This window comes from Vicugna pacos, chromosome 11 (genome assembly GCF_048564905.1).
Source record: "Vicugna pacos chromosome 11, VicPac4, whole genome shotgun sequence".
Classification (NCBI taxonomy): Eukaryota; Metazoa; Chordata; class Mammalia; order Artiodactyla; family Camelidae; genus Vicugna; species Vicugna pacos.
Genome location: NC_132997.1, coordinates 49639557 through 49652530, shown reverse-complemented (window position 1 = coordinate 49652530; position 12974 = coordinate 49639557). Strand labels below are relative to the sequence as shown.

Here is a 12974-nt window from a genome sequence, read left to right as displayed (position 1 = left end):
AGGATAATTGTCATTCCCATTTGAGAGGTGAGAAAATCAAGATACAAAGGTTAAATTACTCGGTCCAACAAACTATTCAGTGGTGAAAGCTGGGGCTCAGGACCAGCTGCATAATTGGGGAGGGGGCGGCAATTAAAATGAAAGTGCAGAGGTCCTTTGCAAAAAAGCAGGGAAAAACATGTCATTAAAGGACCTAAAATATAAAGCTTTTCCTATAAAAATGTTTTAGTGTGTTATAAATGTCATAAAATACAGTTGGGTACTAGTTACAACCGAGTAACAATATACACTTAAAAATTACAAAAATATTTTTGGTGTCATACTTTTATATAATATATAATACTTTCATTTTCACTTTATACAGTTGGAAGTGATGTGAATGGCTCTTGGCAAATGCTAAGTGGGCAGTGCAGTGTCTTTAAGTACATTAGGTACATTCATAATGTTGTTCAGCTGTCATCACTGTCCATCTTCCAAACTGTTTCATCATCCCAAGTTGAAACGCTGCACATTAAACAATATCCTATTGCCCTCTTCCTTCAACCTCTGGCAACCACTATTCTCTGTCCTTATGAGTTTGTCTGTACTGGGTACCTCCTGGAAGTGAACTCATATAATATTTGTCCTTTTGTGTCTAGTTTGTTTCACTGAGCGGAATGTTTTCAAGATTCATCCATGTGTCAGTGATCACTATTGTGATTAATGCTGCTGTGAATATTAGTACACAAATACCTGCTCAAGTCCCTGATTTCAATTTTTGGGGGTACGTACCTAGAATTAGATTTGCTAGATCATATGGTAATTTTATGTTGAACTTTTTGAGGGGTCATACTTTTTTCCACAGCGCTGTACCAGTTACATTGTCCCCAGTAATGAACAAGGGTTCCAGTTTCTCCACAACTAGACCAATGCTTGTTATTTTCCATTTGTTGACAATAACCATCCTAATGAGTGTGAGGCTGTATCTCATTGCAGTTTTGATTTGCATTCTCTACTGATTAGTGATAGTTGAGCACTTTTTCGTGAGCTTATTGGTCATTTATATATCATCTTTGGAGAAGTGTCTATGCAAGTCCACCTTTGCCTATTTTTTCCCCCCAGCTTTATTGAGATATAATTGGAATATAAAAGTATGTAAATTTAAAGTGTACATCATGATTTGCTACTTAAATATACTGGATTACCACAGTAGGGTTAGTTAACAGCTCTACCACCTCATGTAATTACCATTCCTTTTTTTTGTAGTGAGAACATTTAAGATTAATTTTCTTAACAATTAAAAAATATATAATAAAATATTGTTAACTATAATGGGTGTGCTGTAGATAACACCCCCAGAACTTACTCATCTTATAACTGAAAGTTTGTACCCTTTGATTAACATCTCCCCAACTTCTGCAGCCCCCAAACCCTGGCAACCACTTTTCTATTCTTTTTCTATGCGTTCAGTTTTTTTAGATTCCATATATAAGTGATATCATAAAGTATCTCTTTCTCTGTTTGACTTATTTCACTTAGCATAATGCCCTCAAGGTCTCTCTCATGGCTGCATAATATTCATTTATGGAGATAGATATCCATATAAACACTGTCTGTTCATCTGTAGATGAACACTTAGGATGTTTCCATATACTGGCTATTGTGAATAATGCTGCAATGAACATGGGAATGCAGACAGCTCTTTGATCATGAGTATATTTCCTTCGGATATATGCCCAGAAGTGGGATTGCTGGATCATATATACTTCTGCTTTTAATTTTTTGAGGAATGTCTATACTGTTTTCCATAGCAGCTGCACCAATTTACATTCCCACCAACAGTATATAAGGGTTTCCTTTTATCTACATCCTTGCCCACATTTACCTCTTGTCTTTTTTATGATAGCCATTCTGTCAGGTGTGAGGTCATATCTCATTGTAGTTTTGATTTGCATTTCCCTGGTGATTAGTTATGTTGAGAATCTTTTCATATACCTATTGACCATCTGTAGGTTGCCTTTAGGAAAATGTCTGTTCAAGTTGTCCATCTTTTAATCTGATTGTTTAGGTATTTTTGTTTTTGAGTTATGAGTTCTTTATCTATTTTGAATACTAACCCCTTATCATATAACATGATTTGCAAATATTTTCTCTGTATGTTGCCTTTTCATTTGATGATTTTCTTTGCTGTACAGAAGCTTTTTACTGTGATTTTTGCATTTGTTGCCTTTGCTTTAGGTGTTAAATCCAAAAAAATTATCACCGAGACCAATGTCAAGGAGCTTACTGCCTGTGTTTTCTTCTAGGAGCTTTATGGTTTGAGGTCTTATGTTGAAGTCTTTAATCCATTTTGAGTTGATTTTTGTGTAAGGTGTGAGATAGTTAGGGGTCCAGTTTCATTCTTTTGCATGTGGCTGTACAGTTTTCCTAGCACCATTTATTGAAGAGACTGCCTTTTCCCTATCCTTTATTGTAGATTAATTGATAATACATACATGGGTTCATGTCTAGTCTATTTTGTTCCACTGATCTATGTGTCTCATTTTATGACAATACTACACTGTTTTGATTAGTATAGCATTGTAGTATAGTGTGAAATCAAGAAGTGTGATGCCTCCAACTTTGGTCTTCTTTCTCAGGATTGCTTAGGCTTTTCATGTCCATTGAGGTTCTATACAAATTTTAGGATTGTTTTTACTATTTCTGTGTAAAATGCCATTAGAATTTTGATAGGGATTGCATTGCGTAGCATGGATATTTCAACAATATTTATTCCTCTAATCCATGACCATGGAATGTCTGCATTTATGTCACTGTAAATTTCTTTCATCAGTGTCTTACAGGTTTCAGAGTATAGATCTTTCACTACCTTGGTTAAATTTATTCCTAGACATTTTATTCTTTTTGATGCAATTTTAAATGAGTTTGTTTCCCTTTTTTAAAATTTTATTTATTTATTTATTTATTTATTTATTTATTTAAACTGAAGTACCATCTGTTACTATGTGTCAGTTTCTGGTGTACAGCACAATGTCCCAGTCATGCATATACATAAATATATTCATTTTCATATTATTTTTCATTAAAGGTTATTACAAGACATTGGACATAGTTCCCTGTGCTATACAGCAGAAACTTCTTAAAATCTTTTTTTTTTTTTATATTTAGTGGCTAACATCTGTAAATCTCAAGCTCCCAAACTTATCCCTTCCCACCCGCTTTCCCTGGTAACCATTAGATTGTTTAATATGTCTGCGAGTCTGTTTCTGTTTTGTAGATGAGTTCATAGTGTCCTTTTTTCCCTTTTTAAAAAAATATATTTTTATTGAAGTATCAATTTACAATGTGTCAATTTCTGGTGTACAGCATAATGCTTCAGTCATATAGGAACAAACATATATTTGTTTTCATTTTCTTTGTAACCATAAGTTGCTACAAGATACTGAGTATAGTTCCCTGTGCTATACAGTGTAAACTTCTTGTTTATCTATTTTATATATAGTAGTTAGTATCTGCAAATATCAAACTCCCAGTTTATGCCTTCCCATTACCCTTCTCCCTCTGGTAACCGTAAGTTTGTTTTCTATGTCTGTGAGTCTGTTTCTGTTTTGTAAATAAATTTGTCCTTTTTTTTTTTTTTTAAGATTCCACCTATAAGTGATATCATACAGTATTTTTCTTTCTCTTTCTGGCTTCATTCAGAATGACATTCTCCAGCTCCATCCATGGTGCTGCAAATGGCATTGTTTTATTTTTTATGGCTGAGTAGTATTCCATTGTATGAATACACCACAGCTGCTTTATCCAGCCATCTGTCAATAGAATTGAGGTTGTTTCCATGTCTTGGCTATTGTAAATAGTGCTGCTGTGAACACTGAGGTGTATGTATCTTTTTGAAGTAAGTTTTCCTCTGGATATATGCCCAGGAGTGGGATAGCTGGATCATATGTTAAGTCTATTTTTAGTCTTTTGAGGAAATCTCCATACTGTTTTCCATAATGGCTGCGCCAAACTACATTCCCACCAACAGTGTAGGAGGGTTCTCTTTTCTCCACAGTCTCTCCAGCACTTATCATTTGTGAACTTTTGAATGATGGCCATTCTGACTGGTGTGAAGTGATATCTCATTGTAGTTTTGATTTGCATTTCTCTGATAATGAGCGATATTGAGCATTTTTTCATGTGCCTATTGGCCATTTGTATGTCTTCATTGAAGAATTGCTCGTTTAGATCTTCTGCCCATTTTTGGATTGGGTTGTTTGTTTTTTATTAAGTTGTATGAGCTGTTTATATATTCTGGAAATCAAGCCCTTGTCAGTCTCATCTTTTGCAAAAATTTTCTCCCATTCTGTAGGTTGTCGTTTTGTTTTGCTTATGGTTTTCTTTGCTGTGCAGAAGTTTGTAAGTTTAATTAGGTCCCATTTGTTTATTTTTGCTTTTATTTCTATTGCCTGGATAGACTGCCCTAGGAAAACATTGCTAAGATTTATGTCAGAGAATGTTTTGCCTATGTTTTCTTCTAGGAGATTTATCAGGTATTGTCTTATATTTAAGTCTTTAAGCCATTTTGAGTTTATTTTTGTGTATGGAGTGAGGAAGTGTTCTAACTTTACTGATTTACATGCAGCTGTCCAGTTTTCCCAACACCACTTGCTGAAGAGACTGTTTTTTCTCCATTGTAAATTCTTGTCTCCTTTTGAGTTTTTCTTAATTTCTCTGATAGTTTATTCTTAGTGTATAGTAAGGTAATATTTATGTATCCTACAACTTTACTGGATTTATCTTTAGTTCTAACATTTTTTGTTGACATATGATGACATTGAGTACGATGTTAGCTGTGAGGTTGTCATATGCAGCCTTTATTATGTTGAGGTACGTTCTCTCTATATCCATTTCATTGAGAGTTTTTAATCATAAATGGATGTTGAATTTTGTCAAATGCTTTTCTGTATCTATTGAGATGATTATATAATCTTTTATTTTGTTAATTTGGTGTATCACATTGCTTGATTTGCATATGTTGAACTATCTTTGCATCTCTAGAATAAATCTCTTTTGATTATGGTGTATGACCCGCCCCCGCCCCCGCCCCCCTCCCTTCTTTTTCCTGAGGTTTCCACATTTATTTCTGTTGGTGATCCTAATGAAGGCAACTCCCTCTGGGTTACTGAACGAGATTACAAATCAGTGTATGTCACCAGCAGATTAAGGACACATGTCTTTATTTAATCAAAATTCATTTTTTGCAAGCAAAACCCAAGCAAATTCAAAGCAAACACTTTTTCTTCTACAATTCTTCACTTATACCTGATTAGCCACCCATTTCTCCTTAGGAATAAAAATTTTAAAATAACATCACTAATGTAGTCTTTAAATGGTATCAGAGAATTAGTTTTTGTCAACAGATTAAACATTTGATTACAACTTTCAGGTAATTCCTTTTTTTCATTTTTTTTAATTGAAGTATAATTGACTTACAATGTTATATTAGTTTCAGGTGTACAACACAGTGATGCAGTATTTTTATACATTACAAAATGATCACTATGATAGCTCTAGTTACCATCTGTCACCATACAAAGTTATTACAATATTACTATATTTCTCATGCTGTATATTTTTATCTCTGTGATTCATTCATTTTGTAACTGGAAGTTTGTATCTCTTAATATCCTTCATCTTTTTTCACTTCTCTCCCTACGCCCTCTACTCTGGCAACCACTTGTTTTTCTGTATCCATGGCTCTGTTTCTGTGTTGTGATTTTGTTCATTTGTTTTGTTTTTTAAATTCTACATGTAAGTGAAATCATATGGTATATGTCTTTTCCTATTTGATTTCAATTTCACTTAGCATAAATATCCTCTAGGTCCATATGTCTTGTCCCAAATGGCAAGATTTCACTCTTTTTTAGTGGCTGAATAATATTCCATTTTGTGTGTGTATGATACACACACACACAAATTACTTTTCTTTATCCATTCATCTATTGACACTTAGGAGTACATGTATCTTTTCAAATCAGTGTTTTTGTTTTCTTCAGAAAAATGCCCAAAAGTAGAATTATTAGATTGAATGGTAGTTATATTTTTAATTTTTTGAGGAACCTCTGTACTATTTTCCATAGTGGCTGTACTAATTTATAGTCCCACCAAAAGCACATAGATCTACTCTAAATAGAAAAGAAGCAGAATGCTACAAACATGAGAAACTCATAACTGGAAAGGTGATAACTACCATGAATTCCAAATAGAATAAACACAAAATTGTAAAAGAAGACATCTAAATCATTAACAGTGGGAGAGGGAAGCAAGGAAAGCCACTGTGGAAAACAGTATGGAGATTCCTCAAAAGACTAGGAACAAACTTACCATATGACCCAGGAATCCCACTCCTGGGCATATATCCAGAAGGAACCCTACTTCAAAATGACACCTGCACCCCAATGTTCATAGCAGCACTATTTACAATAGCCAAGACATGGAAACAGCCTAAATGTCCATCAACAGATGACTGGACAGAGAAGCTGTGGTATATTCATACAATGGAATACTATTCAGCCACAAAAACCAACAACATAACGCCTTTTGCAGCAACATGGATGCTCCTGGAGAATGTCATTCTAAGTAAAGTAAGCCAGAAAGAGAAAGAAAAATACCATATGAGATCACTCATATGTGGAATCTGAAAAAAAAAACCATAAATACAAAACAGAAACAGACTCATAGACATAGAATACAAACTTTTGGTTGCCAAGGGGGTGGGGGGGGTGGGAAGGGACAGACTGGAATTTTAAAATGTAGAATAGGTAAACAAGATTATGCTGTATAGCACAGGGAAATATATACGAGATCTTGTGGTAGCTCACAGAGAAAAAAAAAATGTGACAATGAATATATGTATGTTCATGTATAACTGGAAAATTGTGCTCTACACTGCAATTTGACACAAGATTGTAAAATGACTATTACTCAATAAAATTTAAAAAAAAGGCACATAGCTACCTTTACTCCACATACTTGCCAACAGTTGTTATTTATTGTCTTTTTGATAATAGTCATTGTGACAGATGTGAGATATCTCATTATGTTTGTGATTTGCATTTCTCTGATGAGAAGCTTTCCATGTGTCTGTTGGCCATCTGTACGTCTTTGGAAAAATGTCTGTTCAACTCCTCTGCTCATTTTGTTTTTCTCTGCCCATTTTTTAATCAGCTTTGTTTATGTTGAGTTTTATGACTCTTTGCATTTTGGATATGAACTTACTAGATAAACCATTTGCACATGTCTTCAATCATTCAGTAGGGTGTCTTGTTGTTTGATAGTTTCCTTTGCTGTGAAAAAGCTTTTTTTTAAAATTTTTATTGAAGTACAGTCAGTTATAATGTGTCAGTTTCTGGTGTAGAGCACAATGTCCTAGTAGTCATGCATATACATACATATATTTGTTTTCATATTCTTTTTCACTAAAAGTTATTATAAGATATTGAATAGAGTTCCCTGTGCTATACAGAAGAAACTTGTTTTTTAATCTATTTTTATATATAGTGACTATAGTGAATAACATTTGCAAATCTCAAACCCCCAAATTTATCCCTTCCCACATCCTTTCACCCAGTAACCACAAGATTATTTACTATGTCTGTGAGTCTGTTTCTGTTTTGTAGATGAGTTCATAAGTGAAAAAGCTTTTTAGATTTATATAGTCCCATTTATTTTGCTTTTGTTTCTCTTGCCTCAGGGAGACATATCCAAAAAATATTGCCAAGACTGATGTCAAGAGTGTACTGCCTATGTTTTATTCAAGGAATTCTATGGTTTCAGGTCTTACATTTAACCCTTTAATTCATTTTGAGTTTATTTTTGTATGTAGTGTGAGAAAGTAGTCCAGTTAAATTCTTTGGCACGTAGCTGTCCAGTATTCCCACCACCATTCATTGAAGAAGCTGTCTTTTCCCCTTTGTAGGTTAATTGATCATATAATATGGGTTTGTTTCTAGGCTCTCTATTCTATTCCACTGATCTATGTGTCTGTGTTTGTGCCAGTATCATACTGTTTTGGTTACTGCAGTTATGTAGCATTGTTTGAAATCAGGGACCGTGGTGTTTCCAGCCTTGTCTTTCTCAAGTTTATTTTGCCTATTTGTGGTCTTTTCTGTTTCCATGCAACTTTTAGAATTACTTGGTCTAGTTCCATGAAAAATGCCATTGATATTTTGATAGGAATTGCACACAATCTGTAGATTGCCTTGGGAAGCATAGTCATTTGAACATTTTCCATCTGTGTCATTTTCAATTTCTTTCATCACTGTATGACAGTTTTCCAAGCGCAAGCCTTACACCTCCTTGGTTAGGCTTATTCCTAGGTATTCTATCCTTTATAGTGTAGTTATTAATGGGATTGTTTTCTTAACTTCTCTTTCTGATAGTTTGCTGTTAGTATATAGAAATGCAACAGATTTCTGTATATTAATTTTATATCCTGCAACATTACTGAATTCATTTATTAGTTCTAATTTTTTTATTGTGTCTTTGGATTTTCTATATATGTAGTAATGTGTTATATCTGCAAACAGTGAAGTTTTACTTCTTCCTTTCCAATCTGGATTCCTTTTATTTATCTTGTCTGATTATTGTGGCTAAAATTTCCAATGCTTTGTTGAATAAAAGTGGTGAGAGTGGGCACCCTTTTCCTGATCTTAGAGGAAGTGCTTTCAGCTTTTCATCATTTAGAATGATGTTGAATGTAGGTTTGTCATACATAGCCTTCATTATATGAGGTATATTCCCTCTACACTCACTTTGAGAGTTTTTCCATCATAAATGGATGCTGAATTTTGTCAGAAGCTCTTTTTTTGCATCTATTGAAATGGTCATATGATTTCTATTTTATAATTTGTTAATGTGTATGTATCAAATTGATTGATTTTTGTGGATATTGAATCATCCTTGCATTCTTGGAATGAATGCCACTTGGTCATGGTGTATAATCTTTTAGTGTATTGTTGAGTTTGGTCTGCTAATATTTTGAGGATGTATGTTCATCAGTGATACCCACCTGTAATTTTCTTTTTTGGGGGGTCTTCATCTGGTTTTGTTACCAGGTGATGCTGGCCTCATAGGATGAGTTTGGAAGTTTTCCTTCCTCTTCATTTTTGGGGGGAGTAGTTTAAGAAGGATAGGTGTTAACTCTTACTTGTTTGGTAGAATTTACCTTTGAAGCTGTCTGGTCCTGGGCTTTTATTAGAAGTTTTTGGGTTTTTTTTTTAAATTACTAGTTCAATTTCTCTGTTAGTAATTGGTCTCTTCATATTTTGTTTCTTTCTGATTCAGTCTTGGGAGACTGTGTGTTGCTAGGAATTTATACGTTTCTTCTAGGTTGTCCATTTTATTGGCACGTAGTTGTTTGCGGTAGTCTCTTAATGATCCTCTGTACTTCTGTGGTTTGGATATAACTTCTTTTTTATTTTTGGTTTTATTTACTTGGTCCCCTTTTTTTCATGATGAGTTTGTCTAAAAGTTTATCAATTCTGTTTATCTTTTCAAATAACTAGTCACATGCTTGTTTTTTTGCAGTTTTATTCTCGTAGCTAATTTCCAGTCACATAATATCATGGTCAGAAAGGATGCTTGATATGATTTCAGTTTCCTTAAATTTACTGAAACTTGTTTTGTGGCCTAGTATGTAACCTGTCCTGGAGAATGTTTTGTGCCCATTTGAAAAGAATGTGTATTGTGATGCTTTTTTAAAAAAAAAATCTTTTTATTGAAGTGTAGTGAGTTTACAATGTTGTGTCAATTTCTGGTGTATAGCACAATCCTTTTGTCATATAGGAACATACATATATTCATTTTCATTCTCTTTTTAACCATAAGTTACTACAAGATATTGAATATAGTTCCTTGTGCTATACAGTATTAACTTGTTTATCTATTTTATATATAGTAGTTAGTATCTGCAAATATCGAACTCCCAGTTTATCCCTTCCCACCCCCTTCCCCCTGGTAACCATTAAGTTTGTTTTCTATGTCTGTGAGTCTCTATTTTGTAAATAAGTTTGTTTGTCTTTTTTTCTTTTCTTTTCTTTTCTTTTAGATTCCACATATACATGACATCATATGGTATTTCTCTTTCTGGCTTACTTCACTTAGAATGACATTTTCCAGATCCATCCATGTTGCTGCAAATGGCATTATTTTATTTTTTTTATGGCTGAGTAGTGTTCCATTGTATAAATATACCACAACTTCTTTATCCAGTCATCTGTCGATGGACATTTAGATTGTTTCCATGTTGTATTCTGCTGCTTTTTGAAGGAATGTTATATATATAGTCCCTCTGATCTAATATGTCATTTAAGGCCAGTGTTTTCTTATTTTCTGTCTGAATGATCTGTCCATTGAAATAAGTGGGACATTAAAGTCCCCTATTGTGTTACTATCAATTGCTCTCTTTGTTAGTATTTGCTTAATGTATTTAAGTGCTCCTATGTTGGGTGCATATGTATTTACAATTGTTATGTTTTCCTGTCGGGTTCATCCCTTTATCATTTTGTAATGTCCTTTGTCCCCTATTACATTCTTTGTTTTAGAGTCTATTTTGTCTCATATAAGTATTGACATCCCAGATTGCTTTTCATTTCCATTTACGTGGAATACCTTTTTCCATTCCCGTCACTTTCAGTCTGTGTATATATTTAGATCTGAAGTGAGTCTCTAGGCAGCATATATATGGATCTTGTTTTTGTATCCATTCACCTACTTTTTTGGATTGGAGCATTTTGTCCATGTGTATTTAAAATAACAATTGCTAGCTATGTACTTATTCCCATTTTGTTAGTTGTTTTCTGGTTGTTTTTGTAGTTCTTTTGTTCCTTTTTCTCCTGTTACTCTTTCCTTGTGATTTGACTATCTTTAGTGTTGTTTGGATTCCTCCCTTTTTTGTGTGTTTATCTATTACAGGCTTTTGGTTTGTGGTTACCATGAGGCTCCAGTATAACAATATATTATGTATGTGTGTGTGTGTGTGTCACACACACACACACACACACATAATGGTTATATGTCATATATACATACGAATCTATATATAACTATATATGTGATTATTTTAAGTTGATGATCTCTTAAGTTCAAACACATTCCAACAACCTTGCATTTTTACTTCCCCCCACCACACACACATTTACATTTTTTGGCATAATATTTAACATCTCACTTTTTGGTGTGTCCCTTAACTACTTATTGTGGATATGGATGATTTTACTACTTTTGTCTTTTAACCATCCTACTAGCTTTGCAAGTGGTTGATCTCTTCCTTTCATCTAATCTCTTGTTGATGCCTTCTGGTGTATTTTTTATGTCAGTTACTGTATTCTTCACCTCTCTTTGTTTCTCCCTTATATTTTCTAACTCTTTGTTAAACTTCTCACTGTGCTATTCTTTTTTTCCTTTTTCTTTTTTTAACAGAGGTACTGTGGATTGAACCCAGGACCTTTGTTCATGCTAAGCATGCACTCTACCACTGAGCTATATCCACCTCCCCACACCCCCCTGTTCATCCATTCTTGATCCAAGTTCATTGAGCATCTTTAAGATCACTACCTTGAACCTTGAACTCTTTATTGGGTAGATTCCTGATTTCTTCTTCACTTCTTCTTTTGGGGTTTTGTCTTATTCCTTCATTTGGAACGTATTTCTCTGTCTACTCATTTTGCCTAATTCTGTTTATTTCTGTGTATTAGGTAGGTTGGGTACTTTTCTTGATCTTGGATAAGTGGCCTTAAGAGGTGTCCTATGGGGCCCAGCAACACACTCCCCTCTAGTTCCCAGAGCTATACCCTCTAAGTGCCACCATATGGGCTGCATGGGCCCTTTTGTTGTGGTGGGACCAACTAGTGTGGGCATGCTGTTAGGCATGACTAGCCCCAGGCCTAGTTGGCTGCCAGGCCTTGCCTCATGCAGTGGCTGCCAGCTCACTGATGGATGGGGTCAGGTCCTGGCTTGGTTGCCCGTGTGGCCCAGGGGATCCTGGGGCTGGTTCTAGCCTGCTGATGGATGGGTAAGCCCCCAGCACTAATAAGCTAGAGGGAAGACTCCAAAATGGTGCTTGCCAACACAAGCATCCTCACAGTAGAATGAGCTCCCCTCATAATGGTGCCATCAGCATCTTTGTCACCAGAGGGAGTCCCAATTGCCTCCCGCCTCTCAAGGGCACTTTCCAAGATCAGTAAGTGGGTCTGACCCAGGCTCCTTTCAAATTACCACCTGTGCATTGGGATTTGCGTGTGTAAGTATTTGTGCATGCCCTTTATGAGTGTGTCTCTGCCACATCATTGGAAACGCCTCATAGCATAACTATGTAGCTTCCTTTACTCACAGAGCTACGTGTTAGATCTGTGGGAAAGAACTACAAGACAGAGCTGCTAAATAAACTAGGAAAAACCTAGCAAACTTTATCTTATGTATTGGTATATCCCAACAATCAGTACTGTTTAGGGCCTGATAAGCTTAGGATTAAATATGATTTGAACTTAATGCATGTTTAGAGGGTGTCTAAAATTCAGAACCAGGCAGATCCATCTTCCCTGACCCCAACTATGGAATAGTCCTAAAGTAAATTGCTGGAAGAAACTGGATCCCATAGATTACAGGGGTTTTGGAAGTATGTCCATGTTCCACTGGAGATCATAGAAGCCCAAATAAAAGAATTATGGACTGACTGACATGACAACTGTTGACTGAGCAAAAATTTTTTGAAAGGGCTGTCTTGAAGATTATGACTCAAACACTGAAGGAACTAAGGTGATGGGCAGTGGAAAGAATCAGAACATGTGAAATTCTTAAAAAAAAATTTATCGACTTAATAATTTTGCCTGTTACACAATTTAAAAAACCCCTTTACACTTAAAAAAAAAAAAAGGGTGATGCCTCTGCTTTCTATAGCCCTCTGGCTCTCCCATACACAAGCCCTCCTGGCCTTCACAGCCAGGTGTTCC

The 12974-nt window shown here is 35.0% G+C and overlaps 1 pseudogene; it reads left to right on the top strand.

Moving 5' to 3' along the window:
* Positions 1-12287: 12287 nt before the first annotated feature.
* Positions 12288-12398, top strand: LOC116282395 (small nucleolar RNA SNORA18; annotated as a pseudogene).
* Positions 12399-12974: the final 576 nt, after the last annotated feature.